Below are 13,724 nucleotides of genomic sequence, written 5' to 3' on the forward strand. Positions count from 1 at the left end.
TCTAGCTAATGTTATGTCAAATAGTAACTCTAGTGAATATGTGTTCAAAATGCGGAAGTTTTAAATATTATACAGGATGATTCATGAGACATGAGCAGGACTAAGGTAAACGGCCCCAAGTTCGTGTTAGTACGTTATTTCGTTAGTTTTGTTTCTGGCGCAAATAATAAGGAATTCAATTATTTTTTATTCTAATTATACATATGAAAAAAATCTGTATTATTTAATCTCTTCAATAAAGTAATAACCAATATTTTAGTAATTAAACTGAGAGTAATACGACGGTCGAAACTGTCAGAGGGCCGCGAACAGCTGTGTTGTATGCGTGCACTTTTTTTAGGCGTAAGGTGCGCGCTCTCACTTGTTAAGCTTATAGGAAGGAAAAGCTAAACCCATTCGAATAAAAGTTTTTGGGAGTGTTTCTGTGGGTTCCTTAGTAATTGATTTGATAAGAAAAAAGATTGAATATATGCATAGAAATAACTTAAAATTGCAATAAATCGACTCACGAAATAGCGGTCATTTTATTTTTCGTGTGTTTCCTATTTCGTGCCACTAACGAATCAAGGATTTTCTAGATACATTTTGAGTGCTTGTTTTTAAATATAACCACGAAGATAATTAATAAAATAAATTAGTAAACAATTAATGTATTTCATGAAGTTTCGTATGAGCGAAATTCGGTATATGTTTTTTTCACTAGAATTCTCATAAAACGAGTTTGAATGTGACCCGAGTTAAAAATTTTAAGGTATATTCCACGTATATTCTCATATTAACTACTAGCACAATTTTATTTATTATTCAATTTATTTGATTTATTTTTGTGTATGTTTATATTTAACGTATAAGATAGTAAATTATTTTTTGTAAATAATTTTTATTTTTTAATTTATTTTAATTTGTAATTTTTATTTTATTTATTTAAATAGTTTGGCTCTTAATTACGTGTTAAAGTACCCATATGGTTTACAAAGTCTTAATTCAACCATTAAAGACGACGAGTACAAAAAACTTTAAGCTAGCTCTCAAATTATATTTTTTTTTAATATTATTTTTAATTTGACCATACAATTATTCGTAAGTAGGTAAGACCGTTAAATATAAATGATTATCAGCAAATTATCACCAATTACTCTAAGAAAACTTTATGCCGAAACAGGGGACACGAATTCACGAACTTAGGAGCTGACCTAAATTTGTATCACGAAATGGGAGCCAAATAAGAGGTTCACGACAAAATTCATATAAAATAAAGTTTCAACTAAAACCCTACAGTTTATACATTAAATTATCAACAAAGAACTAATATAACTTATTCAAAAGCTTTCAAGGTAATGATATGCTTAGTAATATTTAAAAAAATATACAAACTCTCAACTCACTCTCAAGAGCCTTAACCTGCCGAAACAGGGGCCCTTTACCTTAATCCTGCACAATCAGTAACTGATAATTGATCGATCACCGTCGTATTTAGGAGAAACAACAACACTTTTTCCTATTTTTTAACTTTTTGGTGAGGGCAAATTTAATTCTCAACAATCATGGTCACCCTACAGGACCTAATTAATAAACATAAAACCTCTTTAACCGTAATGGCATTTTGATTACGAAGATAATAAACTGTCAAACTTGAGTGAGAGACGAGTTTTCAAAAGTAACCAGACCGTGATGACAGTAATGACATTCAATTTGACACAGAATATCGTTAGTTTAGTATTCCAATTTTAGGGTGACCATGCATGTCGTAAAAAAAATAATAACTTTTTTTTCAACACGACAAAAAATTAACGTTAACCTCACTAATACTGATACGAAACAGTTGCTTATAATTAACGACATGCGCAGTGTTAGTCCTGCTCACGTCTCCTGAATCACCCTGTATATTTATTATTATTTTATTATCATCCTGACTGGTTTACATATTTAGGTAACCGATGTAGAGATCCTTAAGCAACAATAGAATTACCTTTCTTTATTGTTTGTTATTTACTTTTTTTTTATATCACATCGGTGGCAAACAAGCATACGGCCCGCCTGATGGTAAGCAGTCACCGTAGCCTATGGACGCCTGCAACTCCAAAGGTGTTACATTGCCGACCTTTTAAAAACCTGTACACTCCTTTTTTGAAGAACCCCATACTGTAGACCCTCGGGAAAACCTCGGAAGGGAGCTCATTCCACAGCCGGAGCGTCCGCGGGAGGAAATTCCTCTTAAATCGCACAGTACGCGACCATTTAGGTTCTAGGGTGTGAGGATGAACACCCTGCCGACGGCGAGCGGTGCGGTGATAGAAAGCGGCCGTTGGCATCATGTCAAATGGTTCCTCAGAGCAGAGCCCATTGTACAAGCGGTAGAACACACACAAGGAGGCAAAGTCTCTCCTTAGACTTAAAGGTTCAATACCGCTTGTGAGTTTGGGATCATCGACGATTCGTACAGCGCGCCTTTGGACTGAGTCGAAGGGTCCAAGCTGGCATTAAGGTGCTCCTGCCCAAAGGTGACAGCAGTACTCCATATGGGGTCTGACTTGCGATTTATAAAGCAGCAGTCTTTGCCCCGGAGTAAAGTATCGCCTCGCTTTATTGAGCACACCGAGTTTTTTGGATGCCAGCGCAGCCTGGCCTTCCAGGTGGCGGCGGAATTGGACGTCACTGGAGATGTCAACACCGAGGATCCCAATACTGACATGGTAAGGGCTGTGCCTTGGAACTGTGGGACCACAGTAAATGGGGTTTTCTTAGCGGTGAACGCGCAAACTTGTGTCTTGGTAGGTTTGAATCGCACTAAATTGTCCCGACCTCACACCGAAACTCTGGATAGAGTGCTCTCAATGTCCGACACAAGCTTTTGACGACTCTCCAGCACCACAGAACGAGGTATATTGGCACGGCCTGTGTAATAGGCATCCCCAGTACTGTCGTCTGCATAGCAATGAATGTCATCGATATACAACATGTCATTGATGTGCAGCAAAAACAGCGTTGGGGATAGCACAGAACCTTGCGGAACGCCAGCGTTAATGTCCATGCTATCGGAGCAGCTTCCATCTACTACGGCTCGTATGCGTCTGCCAGACAAAAAGCTAGCTATCCATTTGCATAGTCCCTCCGGCAATCCATAAGATGGTAACTTCGACAGGAGACCCCGATGCCAGACCCGATCGAACGCCTTCGCTATATCTAGGCTAACTGCCAATGCCTCACCTTGGACTCTCAATGGCCGAAGCCCAGCGGTGTGTGAGATACACTAGAAGATCACCAGTCGAGCGACCGTGGCGGAACCATCCTGGCGGTCGCTGATCAGATCGTGTTCTTCTAGGTATCTCAGGAGCTTTGCGTTAATTATACGCTCCATGACCTTAGAGAGAAGGGAGGTAATAGCGATAGGCCTTTAATTCGATGGTTCCGATCTATCGCCCTTTTTAGGCACAGGGTGCACAAGGGCCGTCTTCCACGAAGATGGAACATGCCGTTTGTCGCTAGAGAGTGTGAAAAGACGCGCTAACACGGGACACAACTCAGGAGCACACTTCTTAAGCACAAGAGCTGGTATGCCGTCTGGCCCGCTCGACTTATGGACGTTTAGGGATAGCAACTCCCGCCGAATATCCCTCTGCGTGAATGAGATTTCTGGCATGGAGTATACGCACCGTGGGATGGTGGGCGGCACGGCGCTACCGTCGTCGTTCAGGGTCGAGTTCGAGGCAAAAAGAGTACCAAGAAGATCGACTTTCTCTTTTGCACTGTGTGCCAGATCACCATCAGCTTTCCGCAGTGGTGGTAAAGACGACTGACAAAATTTTCCCTCGGCAGCTTTGGCGAGCGACCAGAACGCGCGACTCCCAGTGGGATAGGCCGCTAGTTTCTCACCAATTCTGCCGACGAAATCGTATTTAGCCCTGGCAATGGCTTTTTACTGGACCTCGAGGCAGCGTTTAATTTGCGTTTCACATCAGAAACGTTCGGATCCTTATTAGCTACGGCCTTGGTCCAAGCCCTATAAGCAGCTTGCTTGCGAACTGTAGCATCTTTACAAGGCCTTCTTTATTTTTGCTCCTAGGTTAGGTTATATTGGTTATAACATGGGTATGAAAACAGCTGTTATTATTACTATTCCCGTCAGGCAATAGAAAAACACGATGGGTGAAAATGTCTACATATTTATCTTGAGATACAGCCCGCAGACACACGGAGAAACGGATACATAGCTGAGATAGCGCAAGCTTAGAAACTTAATTTTAAGGTTCTGTGGGATCTGTGCCTAAATATTTGTCGGTGATGCTGATGAAATAAATAAATAAATTTTGGCTGTAAAAGTTCTCTTTTCGACTTATCTACAAAATATCTATATATATATTAATATGTGAAGATGATAATTATTCACAATTATTTTATTTATTTTTCAAGCAAAGGAACTGGCTAGCCAGCGCCGAGTGTAATATTACACGAACCACTTGGTGCCACTTTTGACCCTTCTATAACTCAAAACATCTTTAACGTAAACACATAAAACTACGTGTGTTTAATTATATCCATAAGGACATCTAGAAGCCCAAATTTCATAAAGCTAGCTCAAACGGTTATAAAGATATGAAGGTCAAAAAGTCGTAAATTTTGGGACTGACTGACTGACTTATAGTACCTAAACCTAACCTACTTCCAGATGACCTAGAAGGATGAAATTTGGAATCCAGCTCGGTTATTGTGTGTAAGCGTAGGAAAAAATCTAAAAATAAAAAGAAGTTAAAAAATAGGGGGGGTCCCCATACAAAAAAAAAACATTTTTTATTGTGTCTGGCATATAAGTACCTAAACCTAACCTACTTCCAGATGACCTAGAAGGATGAAATTTGGAATCCAGCTCGGTTATTGTGTGTAAGCGTAGGAAAAAATCTAAAAATAAAAAAAAGTTAAAAAATAGGGGGGGGGGGGGTCCCCATACAAATCTTTTTTTTTATTGTGACTGACATATAGTACCTAAACCTAACCTACTTCCAGATGACCTAGAAGGATGAAATTTTGAATCCAGCTCGGTAATTGTGTGTAAGCGTAGGAAAAAACCTAAAAATAAAAATAAAAGTTAAAAAATAGGGGGGGGGGAGTTCCCCATACAAAAAAAATATTGTAGCGTTGGAACCGTTACAAGCAGATATTTGAAACTATCCCAATATATGTATTATTATATTTGCTATATAAAAGAAATATAAAAATAAAGTTAAGTAAAAAAATAAGTGGTGTCCCCATACAAAAAACTTGTAATACGCGCTAAACAACCGGCCAACGGTGTGTCGTCGGCGGCGCGCGGCACCACATAATTATACAGACAGTTTTTATCAGAATTACAAAATATATATATATACGTTGAATAACTTTATAAAATGACTGATGTAATGAAAACTGGCCAAGTCAAATCTAACCTACTTTAAGATCTCACATTTTTTTTAAATAACAGCAATTTATTACTTAAATACCAGAAATTAATTACCGTCATGCGTAATAATACCTAATTCTTATTTGTATAACTTACTTAGAATTATGACTAGGTACCGTAAAATGGGGTGAGTAGGGTTCGCGGGGAGAGTTGGGTTATGAATGGGGAGAGAAGGGATGAAAGGGGAGTGAGATGGGATTTTAAGGCTACTGCTACAAAAATAATGTATTCCAATTTAAAATGGAGCTATAGTAATAATCATAATAAAAAAAAATCGATCCAACAATCTTCCAAAATCACCTTTGTATGAAAACCCAACTCACCCCAAATACGAGGGACTACGTGGTGAGGTGGGATTTCCTGTTTATCGTCAAAGTTATGAAATGGAACTACCCAAAATAAAATAAAAACTACAATACAAACGTCCGGAACACTTATTATATACACCATTCAGTTTGTATATGTAAAAATAAATTGTTATCGAGGTTTGAATGTCAGTTTTGCACCTACTCACCCCATTTTACAGTAATATTCTATTTTATTATCGGTATGGAGATCAAACAACACGGAGTTTACCTAACTCCGTGTTGTTTGATCTGCTGCGTACCTATATTGTTCCTGAAACCGGATAAGTAGGAGGCAAGGAGTATATTCAATATATTGGCATTAATAACGCATTGTTTCGTTAATGTGGCCTAGAACACTGCGGACACGTGATAGCTTATACATTATGTATGAGGTTACCGTACCATAATACAGTTTACCTACAGTTTTGCATCGCCTTAAACAGAATTATAATAACAAAGTTAAACCAATAAAACTAATGGTAATTTTTGGCGCAAATTTCGTTTTATTCAGGTTCGTCTAAGATATTGCGCGCTCATGGCATTTTTGACCCTTAACTACCATCAGCTAGACGTAAGTAAGTATATTTTTTTTTAACTCTGCTACACGAGCTACAGTCTACACGTCTTAGACGTAACGGGTAACGTCAAAAGGTACTTAAATACAAAATACAGTACGTAGCGTCCCCCTTTTTTGAATATCTTTCGTTAAATTTAAATTTAGTTTAGCTTATTTAGCAGTGGCGCTAGTGTGCACGTTTATGGGCTCTTAAGTAACTACCGCAAGAAGACCTTCTGTGTTTTGTGTCGATTCAAGGGTTAATTTAATTTTTAGTTTAATGTACATAATTAAGGCTTGTTTCTTCTATTCATAATAGCTTGCTAAATGCACTCGCCAGACAGTACGATTACGCAGCACCGCACGTTGCCGTCGCCGCTCCGCCCAACGTGTCGACGCACGTGCATTAGATGAGACATGCACTAAACGTCATACATTACAATATTAGGATAGACTGCAAATACAGCCCGGTACTTACGGCTTACGCTATTCGTCTTTCGTGCCACCAAACGTGGTAGCCCACGTGCTAATGTCTCGCTAACCAAGCACGAGCGAAGATCATTAGGTAGGTAGCTACTTATTAAAGGTATTAAACTAGTGAAAAGTCGTTGCTAAAAGAGATTATTGGTTGATGTAGTGAGGTATTAGTTAAGTAGTTATTGATAACGATAACTAACAAATAATAGCCGCACAAACCAATCGCGTCTGCAAATCACCTGTTCTCTCTTTACTTTTCTTCGAGAGTTAATAATCATGGGGCCAATTCATTTCGTAAGAGCGTCAAGTCGTGAAATGGCGACAAGATTCCACTTAGATCATTACTATTGGTGGCTATGTCATGACCGGAAGAAAGAAGAGTTGAATGGTATTGCCGGTTCGTAGGAACAAGTAGGTAATAGATGCAAACTGGCTGACACTCGTAGACAGCAAGCCACTAACAGCGTGCACCTCCACGTGAGGGTTTGCACGTGTTATGAACGCGGAATTCCGCAACCGATACGTGTCTACTGTCTGTCCTATCTTGATATTTTGTCGTAAAATGCAAGTCCGTTGTTCGATTAGCTTGAGATAGTTGCCCCATCACACATTTAAACAATGTTACCCTCGTAAACTATTGTTGATCATATTCTCGCGCAATAATATTCAGTTTAAACTGGTAGGTATCATATTTCACTTAAAGCATTTATAAGGCAGAGGGAATATATTTCCCATATGATATTGAACTTCGTCTCAAAGTGATAGGGTTCAATTTTGCATAATTTCTGACACCCTTATGCCTTATAAAGGGTTAATGTTGTTAAGCATTTGACTGGACATTTGGCAGATTTAATATTTATTATAAGCGTAAGCGTCATTTTAGATCTGTGGAAATAGAGTCTGGCTACTGAAATATTACACAAATGTTTGGCGGGAAATTCAAAAAATCTTGGGCTGGTCACACTTTGTGTAGTAGGAATTATAGTTTTGATACTAGAAAATATTTTTGATTTTCTGTGCACACGTAAGGTACCTAAGGCAAAACAAATATACGTAAATATAAGGTTAAATATACGTTGACGTGCACTCAATGTCAGCTCACATAATTTCTACCACTATGTAACGTACAGTCAACGATAAATACATATGTTAAAACTTTATCACCATATACCATTGTAACAAGGCGAAAAATGAAATGTAGTGTAAATAAAACCTAGCTCGATAATACCGTAATATTAATCCATCACCAAAAAAAATACATAAGTACTATGGTACTATGCCAAATATGCTAAATGCTAAATATCAAAATATTTATAGAGCACCAACCTCCTAATTTGTTTATATTTGTTTAGGAGTTGTAAACATTGCAGTTTTTCATTATACAACGCTACACGTCGACTTCGCACATTGTCGTAATTATTTACGAGCTTAAATAATAGTTTGCGAACCTCGCTCAGTATAGACATTATTAATATTATTCAAAATAAACCCCTTATAAACCGCAAACAATTTGAATGAATGACATAAATTGACAACTGACTTTTAGCTTTTTTTTTAAATCATAGACAATTGGTGATACAACAACGAAATATCTGTCAACAATTTTTGGCTAGCCAGACTCTATCATAGAACTAAATCTTCATACTACCCAGTGTATTACTACCTTATACCTATGTAAAATGTCAACTCTTGGACAAATTATGTATCCCGTAGCCGCCAGGGCGGCGCCACCTTCATACAGAGCGAGCGATGACTTAGCATAATTTTAACACATTCAGCGCCAAGAACCCGACTGTCGGGTACACTGTTCGTAGCGACTACGCGCTCCATACGGCAAAGACGTGGCTACGCGCTACGAACGCATACGTTGACTTGCCCGATTTAGGCGGCCAAAAGTCGATTTTCCAAAAATCAACATAAAAAGAAATAATTGACACGTGGGGGTAGCCCATTAACCCAGGGTCATTATGCTATCCCTCCTACTCCTTATCGGTAAGTATAAATAGCTCAGGATGAGGTCAAAGTTTGACTACCGCTCATCGCGTACGTTTCAGTTCTCGGCGCTCCTAAAAGTAACAAGTTTTAGGAGCACACTTCTTAAGCACAAGAGCTGGTATGCCGTCTGGCCCGCTCGACTTATGGACGTTTAGGGATAGCAACTCCCGCCGAATATCCCTCTGCGTGAATGAGATTTCTGGCATGGAGTATACGCACCGTGGGATGGTGGGCGGCACGGCGCTACCGTCGTCGTTCAGGGTCGAGTTCGAGGCAAAAAGAGTACCAAGAAGATCGACTTTCTCTTTTGCACTGTGTGCCAGATCACCATCAGCTTTCCGCAGTGGTGGTAAAGACGACTGACAAAATTTTCCCTCGGCAGCTTTGGCGAGCGACCAGAACGCGCGACTCCCAGTGGGATAGGCCGCTAGTTTCTCACCAATTCTGCCGACGAAATCGTATTTAGCCCTGGCAATGGCTTTTTACTGGACCTCGAGGCAGCGTTTAATTTGCGTTTCACATCAGAAACGTTCGGATCCTTATTAGCTACGGCCTTGGTCCAAGCCCTATAAGCAGCTTGCTTGCGAACTGTAGCATCTTTACAAGGCCTTCTTTATTTTTGCTCCTAGGTTAGGTTATATTGGTTATAACATGGGTATGAAAACAGCTGTTATTATTACTATTCCCGTCAGGCAATAGAAAAACACGATGGGTGAAAATGTCTACATATTTATCTTGAGATACAGCCCGCAGACACACGGAGAAACGGATACATAGCTGAGATAGCGCAAGCTTAGAAACTTAATTTTAAGGTTCTGTGGGATCTGTGCCTAAATATTTGTCGGTGATGCTGATGAAATAAATAAATAAATTTTGGCTGTAAAAGTTCTCTTTTCGACTTATCTACAAAATATCTATATATATATTAATATGTGAAGATGATAATTATTCACAATTATTTTATTTATTTTTCAAGCAAAGGAACTGGCTAGCCAGCGCCGAGTGTAATATTACACGAACCACTTGGTGCCACTTTTGACCCTTCTATAACTCAAAACATCTTTAACGTAAACACATAAAACTACGTGTGTTTAATTATATCCATAAGGACATCTAGAAGCCCAAATTTCATAAAGCTAGCTCAAACGGTTATAAAGATATGAAGGTCAAAAAGTCGTAAATTTTGGGACTGACTGACTGACTTATAGTACCTAAACCTAACCTACTTCCAGATGACCTAGAAGGATGAAATTTGGAATCCAGCTCGGTTATTGTGTGTAAGCGTAGGAAAAAATCTAAAAATAAAAAGAAGTTAAAAAATAGGGGGGGTCCCCATACAAAAAAAAACATTTTTTATTGTGTCTGGCATATAAGTACCTAAACCTAACCTACTTCCAGATGACCTAGAAGGATGAAATTTGGAATCCAGCTCGGTTATTGTGTGTAAGCGTAGGAAAAAATCTAAAAATAAAAAAAAGTTAAAAAATAGGGGGGGGGGGGGTCCCCATACAAATCTTTTTTTTTATTGTGACTGACATATAGTACCTAAACCTAACCTACTTCCAGATGACCTAGAAGGATGAAATTTTGAATCCAGCTCGGTAATTGTGTGTAAGCGTAGGAAAAAACCTAAAAATAAAAATAAAAGTTAAAAAATAGGGGGGGGGGAGTTCCCCATACAAAAAAAATATTGTAGCGTTGGAACCGTTACAAGCAGATATTTGAAACTATCCCAATATATGTATTATTATATTTGCTATATAAAAGAAATATAAAAATAAAGTTAAGTAAAAAAATAAGTGGTGTCCCCATACAAAAAACTTGTAATACGCGCTAAACAACCGGCCAACGGTGTGTCGTCGGCGGCGCGCGGCACCACATAATTATACAGACAGTTTTTATCAGAATTACAAAATATATATATATACGTTGAATAACTTTATAAAATGACTGATGTAATGAAAACTGGCCAAGTCAAATCTAACCTACTTTAAGATCTCACATTTTTTTTAAATAACAGCAATTTATTACTTAAATACCAGAAATTAATTACCGTCATGCGTAATAATACCTAATTCTTATTTGTATAACTTACTTAGAATTATGACTAGGTACCGTAAAATGGGGTGAGTAGGGTTCGCGGGGAGAGTTGGGTTATGAATGGGGAGAGAAGGGATGAAAGGGGAGTGAGATGGGATTTTAAGGCTACTGCTACAAAAATAATGTATTCCAATTTAAAATGGAGCTATAGTAATAATCATAATAAAAAAAAATCGATCCAACAATCTTCCAAAATCACCTTTGTATGAAAACCCAACTCACCCCAAATACGAGGGACTACGTGGTGAGGTGGGATTTCCTGTTTATCGTCAAAGTTATGAAATGGAACTACCCAAAATAAAATAAAAACTACAATACAAACGTCCGGAACACTTATTATATACACCATTCAGTTTGTATATGTAAAAATAAATTGTTATCGAGGTTTGAATGTCAGTTTTGCACCTACTCACCCCATTTTACAGTAATATTCTATTTTATTATCGGTATGGAGATCAAACAACACGGAGTTTACCTAACTCCGTGTTGTTTGATCTGCTGCGTACCTATATTGTTCCTGAAACCGGATAAGTAGGAGGCAAGGAGTATATTCAATATATTGGCATTAATAACGCATTGTTTCGTTAATGTGGCCTAGAACACTGCGGACACGTGATAGCTTATACATTATGTATGAGGTTACCGTACCATAATACAGTTTACCTACAGTTTTGCATCGCCTTAAACAGAATTATAATAACAAAGTTAAACCAATAAAACTAATGGTAATTTTTGGCGCAAATTTCGTTTTATTCAGGTTCGTCTAAGATATTGCGCGCTCATGGCATTTTTGACCCTTAACTACCATCAGCTAGACGTAAGTAAGTATATTTTTTTTTAACTCTGCTACACGAGCTACAGTCTACACGTCTTAGACGTAACGGGTAACGTCAAAAGGTACTTAAATACAAAATACAGTACGTAGCGTCCCCCTTTTTTGAATATCTTTCGTTAAATTTAAATTTAGTTTAGCTTATTTAGCAGTGGCGCTAGTGTGCACGTTTATGGGCTCTTAAGTAACTACCGCAAGAAGACCTTCTGTGTTTTGTGTCGATTCAAGGGTTAATTTAATTTTTAGTTTAATGTACATAATTAAGGCTTGTTTCTTCTATTCATAATAGCTTGCTAAATGCACTCGCCAGACAGTACGATTACGCAGCACCGCACGTTGCCGTCGCCGCTCCGCCCAACGTGTCGACGCACGTGCATTAGATGAGACATGCACTAAACGTCATACATTACAATATTAGGATAGACTGCAAATACAGCCCGGTACTTACGGCTTACGCTATTCGTCTTTCGTGCCACCAAACGTGGTAGCCCACGTGCTAATGTCTCGCTAACCAAGCACGAGCGAAGATCATTAGGTAGGTAGCTACTTATTAAAGGTATTAAACTAGTGAAAAGTCGTTGCTAAAAGAGATTATTGGTTGATGTAGTGAGGTATTAGTTAAGTAGTTATTGATAACGATAACTAACAAATAATAGCCGCACAAACCAATCGCGTCTGCAAATCACCTGTTCTCTCTTTACTTTTCTTCGAGAGTTAATAATCATGGGGCCAATTCATTTCGTAAGAGCGTCAAGTCGTGAAATGGCGACAAGATTCCACTTAGATCATTACTATTGGTGGCTATGTCATGACCGGAAGAAAGAAGAGTTGAATGGTATTGCCGGTTCGTAGGAACAAGTAGGTAATAGATGCAAACTGGCTGACACTCGTAGACAGCAAGCCACTAACAGCGTGCACCTCCACGTGAGGGTTTGCACGTGTTATGAACGCGGAATTCCGCAACCGATACGTGTCTACTGTCTGTCCTATCTTGATATTTTGTCGTAAAATGCAAGTCCGTTGTTCGATTAGCTTGAGATAGTTGCCCCATCACACATTTAAACAATGTTACCCTCGTAAACTATTGTTGATCATATTCTCGCGCAATAATATTCAGTTTAAACTGGTAGGTATCATATTTCACTTAAAGCATTTATAAGGCAGAGGGAATATATTTCCCATATGATATTGAACTTCGTCTCAAAGTGATAGGGTTCAATTTTGCATAATTTCTGACACCCTTATGCCTTATAAAGGGTTAATGTTGTTAAGCATTTGACTGGACATTTGGCAGATTTAATATTTATTATAAGCGTAAGCGTCATTTTAGATCTGTGGAAATAGAGTCTGGCTACTGAAATATTACACAAATGTTTGGCGGGAAATTCAAAAAATCTTGGGCTGGTCACACTTTGTGTAGTAGGAATTATAGTTTTGATACTAGAAAATATTTTTGATTTTCTGTGCACACGTAAGGTACCTAAGGCAAAACAAATATACGTAAATATAAGGTTAAATATACGTTGACGTGCACTCAATGTCAGCTCACATAATTTCTACCACTATGTAACGTACAGTCAACGATAAATACATATGTTAAAACTTTATCACCATATACCATTGTAACAAGGCGAAAAATGAAATGTAGTGTAAATAAAACCTAGCTCGATAATACCGTAATATTAATCCATCACCAAAAAAAATACATAAGTACTATGGTACTATGCCAAATATGCTAAATGCTAAATATCAAAATATTTATAGAGCACCAACCTCCTAATTTGTTTATATTTGTTTAGGAGTTGTAAACATTGCAGTTTTTCATTATACAACGCTACACGTCGACTTCGCACATTGTCGTAATTATTTACGAGCTTAAATAATAGTTTGCGAACCTCGCTCAGTATAGACATTATTAATATTATTCAAAATAAACCCCTTATAAACCGCAAACAATTTGAATGAATGACATAAATTGACAAC

The 13,724-nt window shown here is 38.1% G+C and overlaps 1 long non-coding RNA gene across 1 annotated transcript in view; it reads left to right on the forward strand.

Moving 5' to 3' along the window:
• The window catches only part of LOC134796505 (uncharacterized), a 363,632-nt gene that overhangs the window by 214,549 nt on the left and 135,359 nt on the right, over positions 1 to 13,724 (forward strand). The window lies entirely within an intron of this gene.

This window comes from Cydia splendana, chromosome 1, assembly GCF_910591565.1.
Source record: "Cydia splendana chromosome 1, ilCydSple1.2, whole genome shotgun sequence".
NCBI classification, from domain to species: Eukaryota; Metazoa; Arthropoda; class Insecta; order Lepidoptera; family Tortricidae; genus Cydia; species Cydia splendana.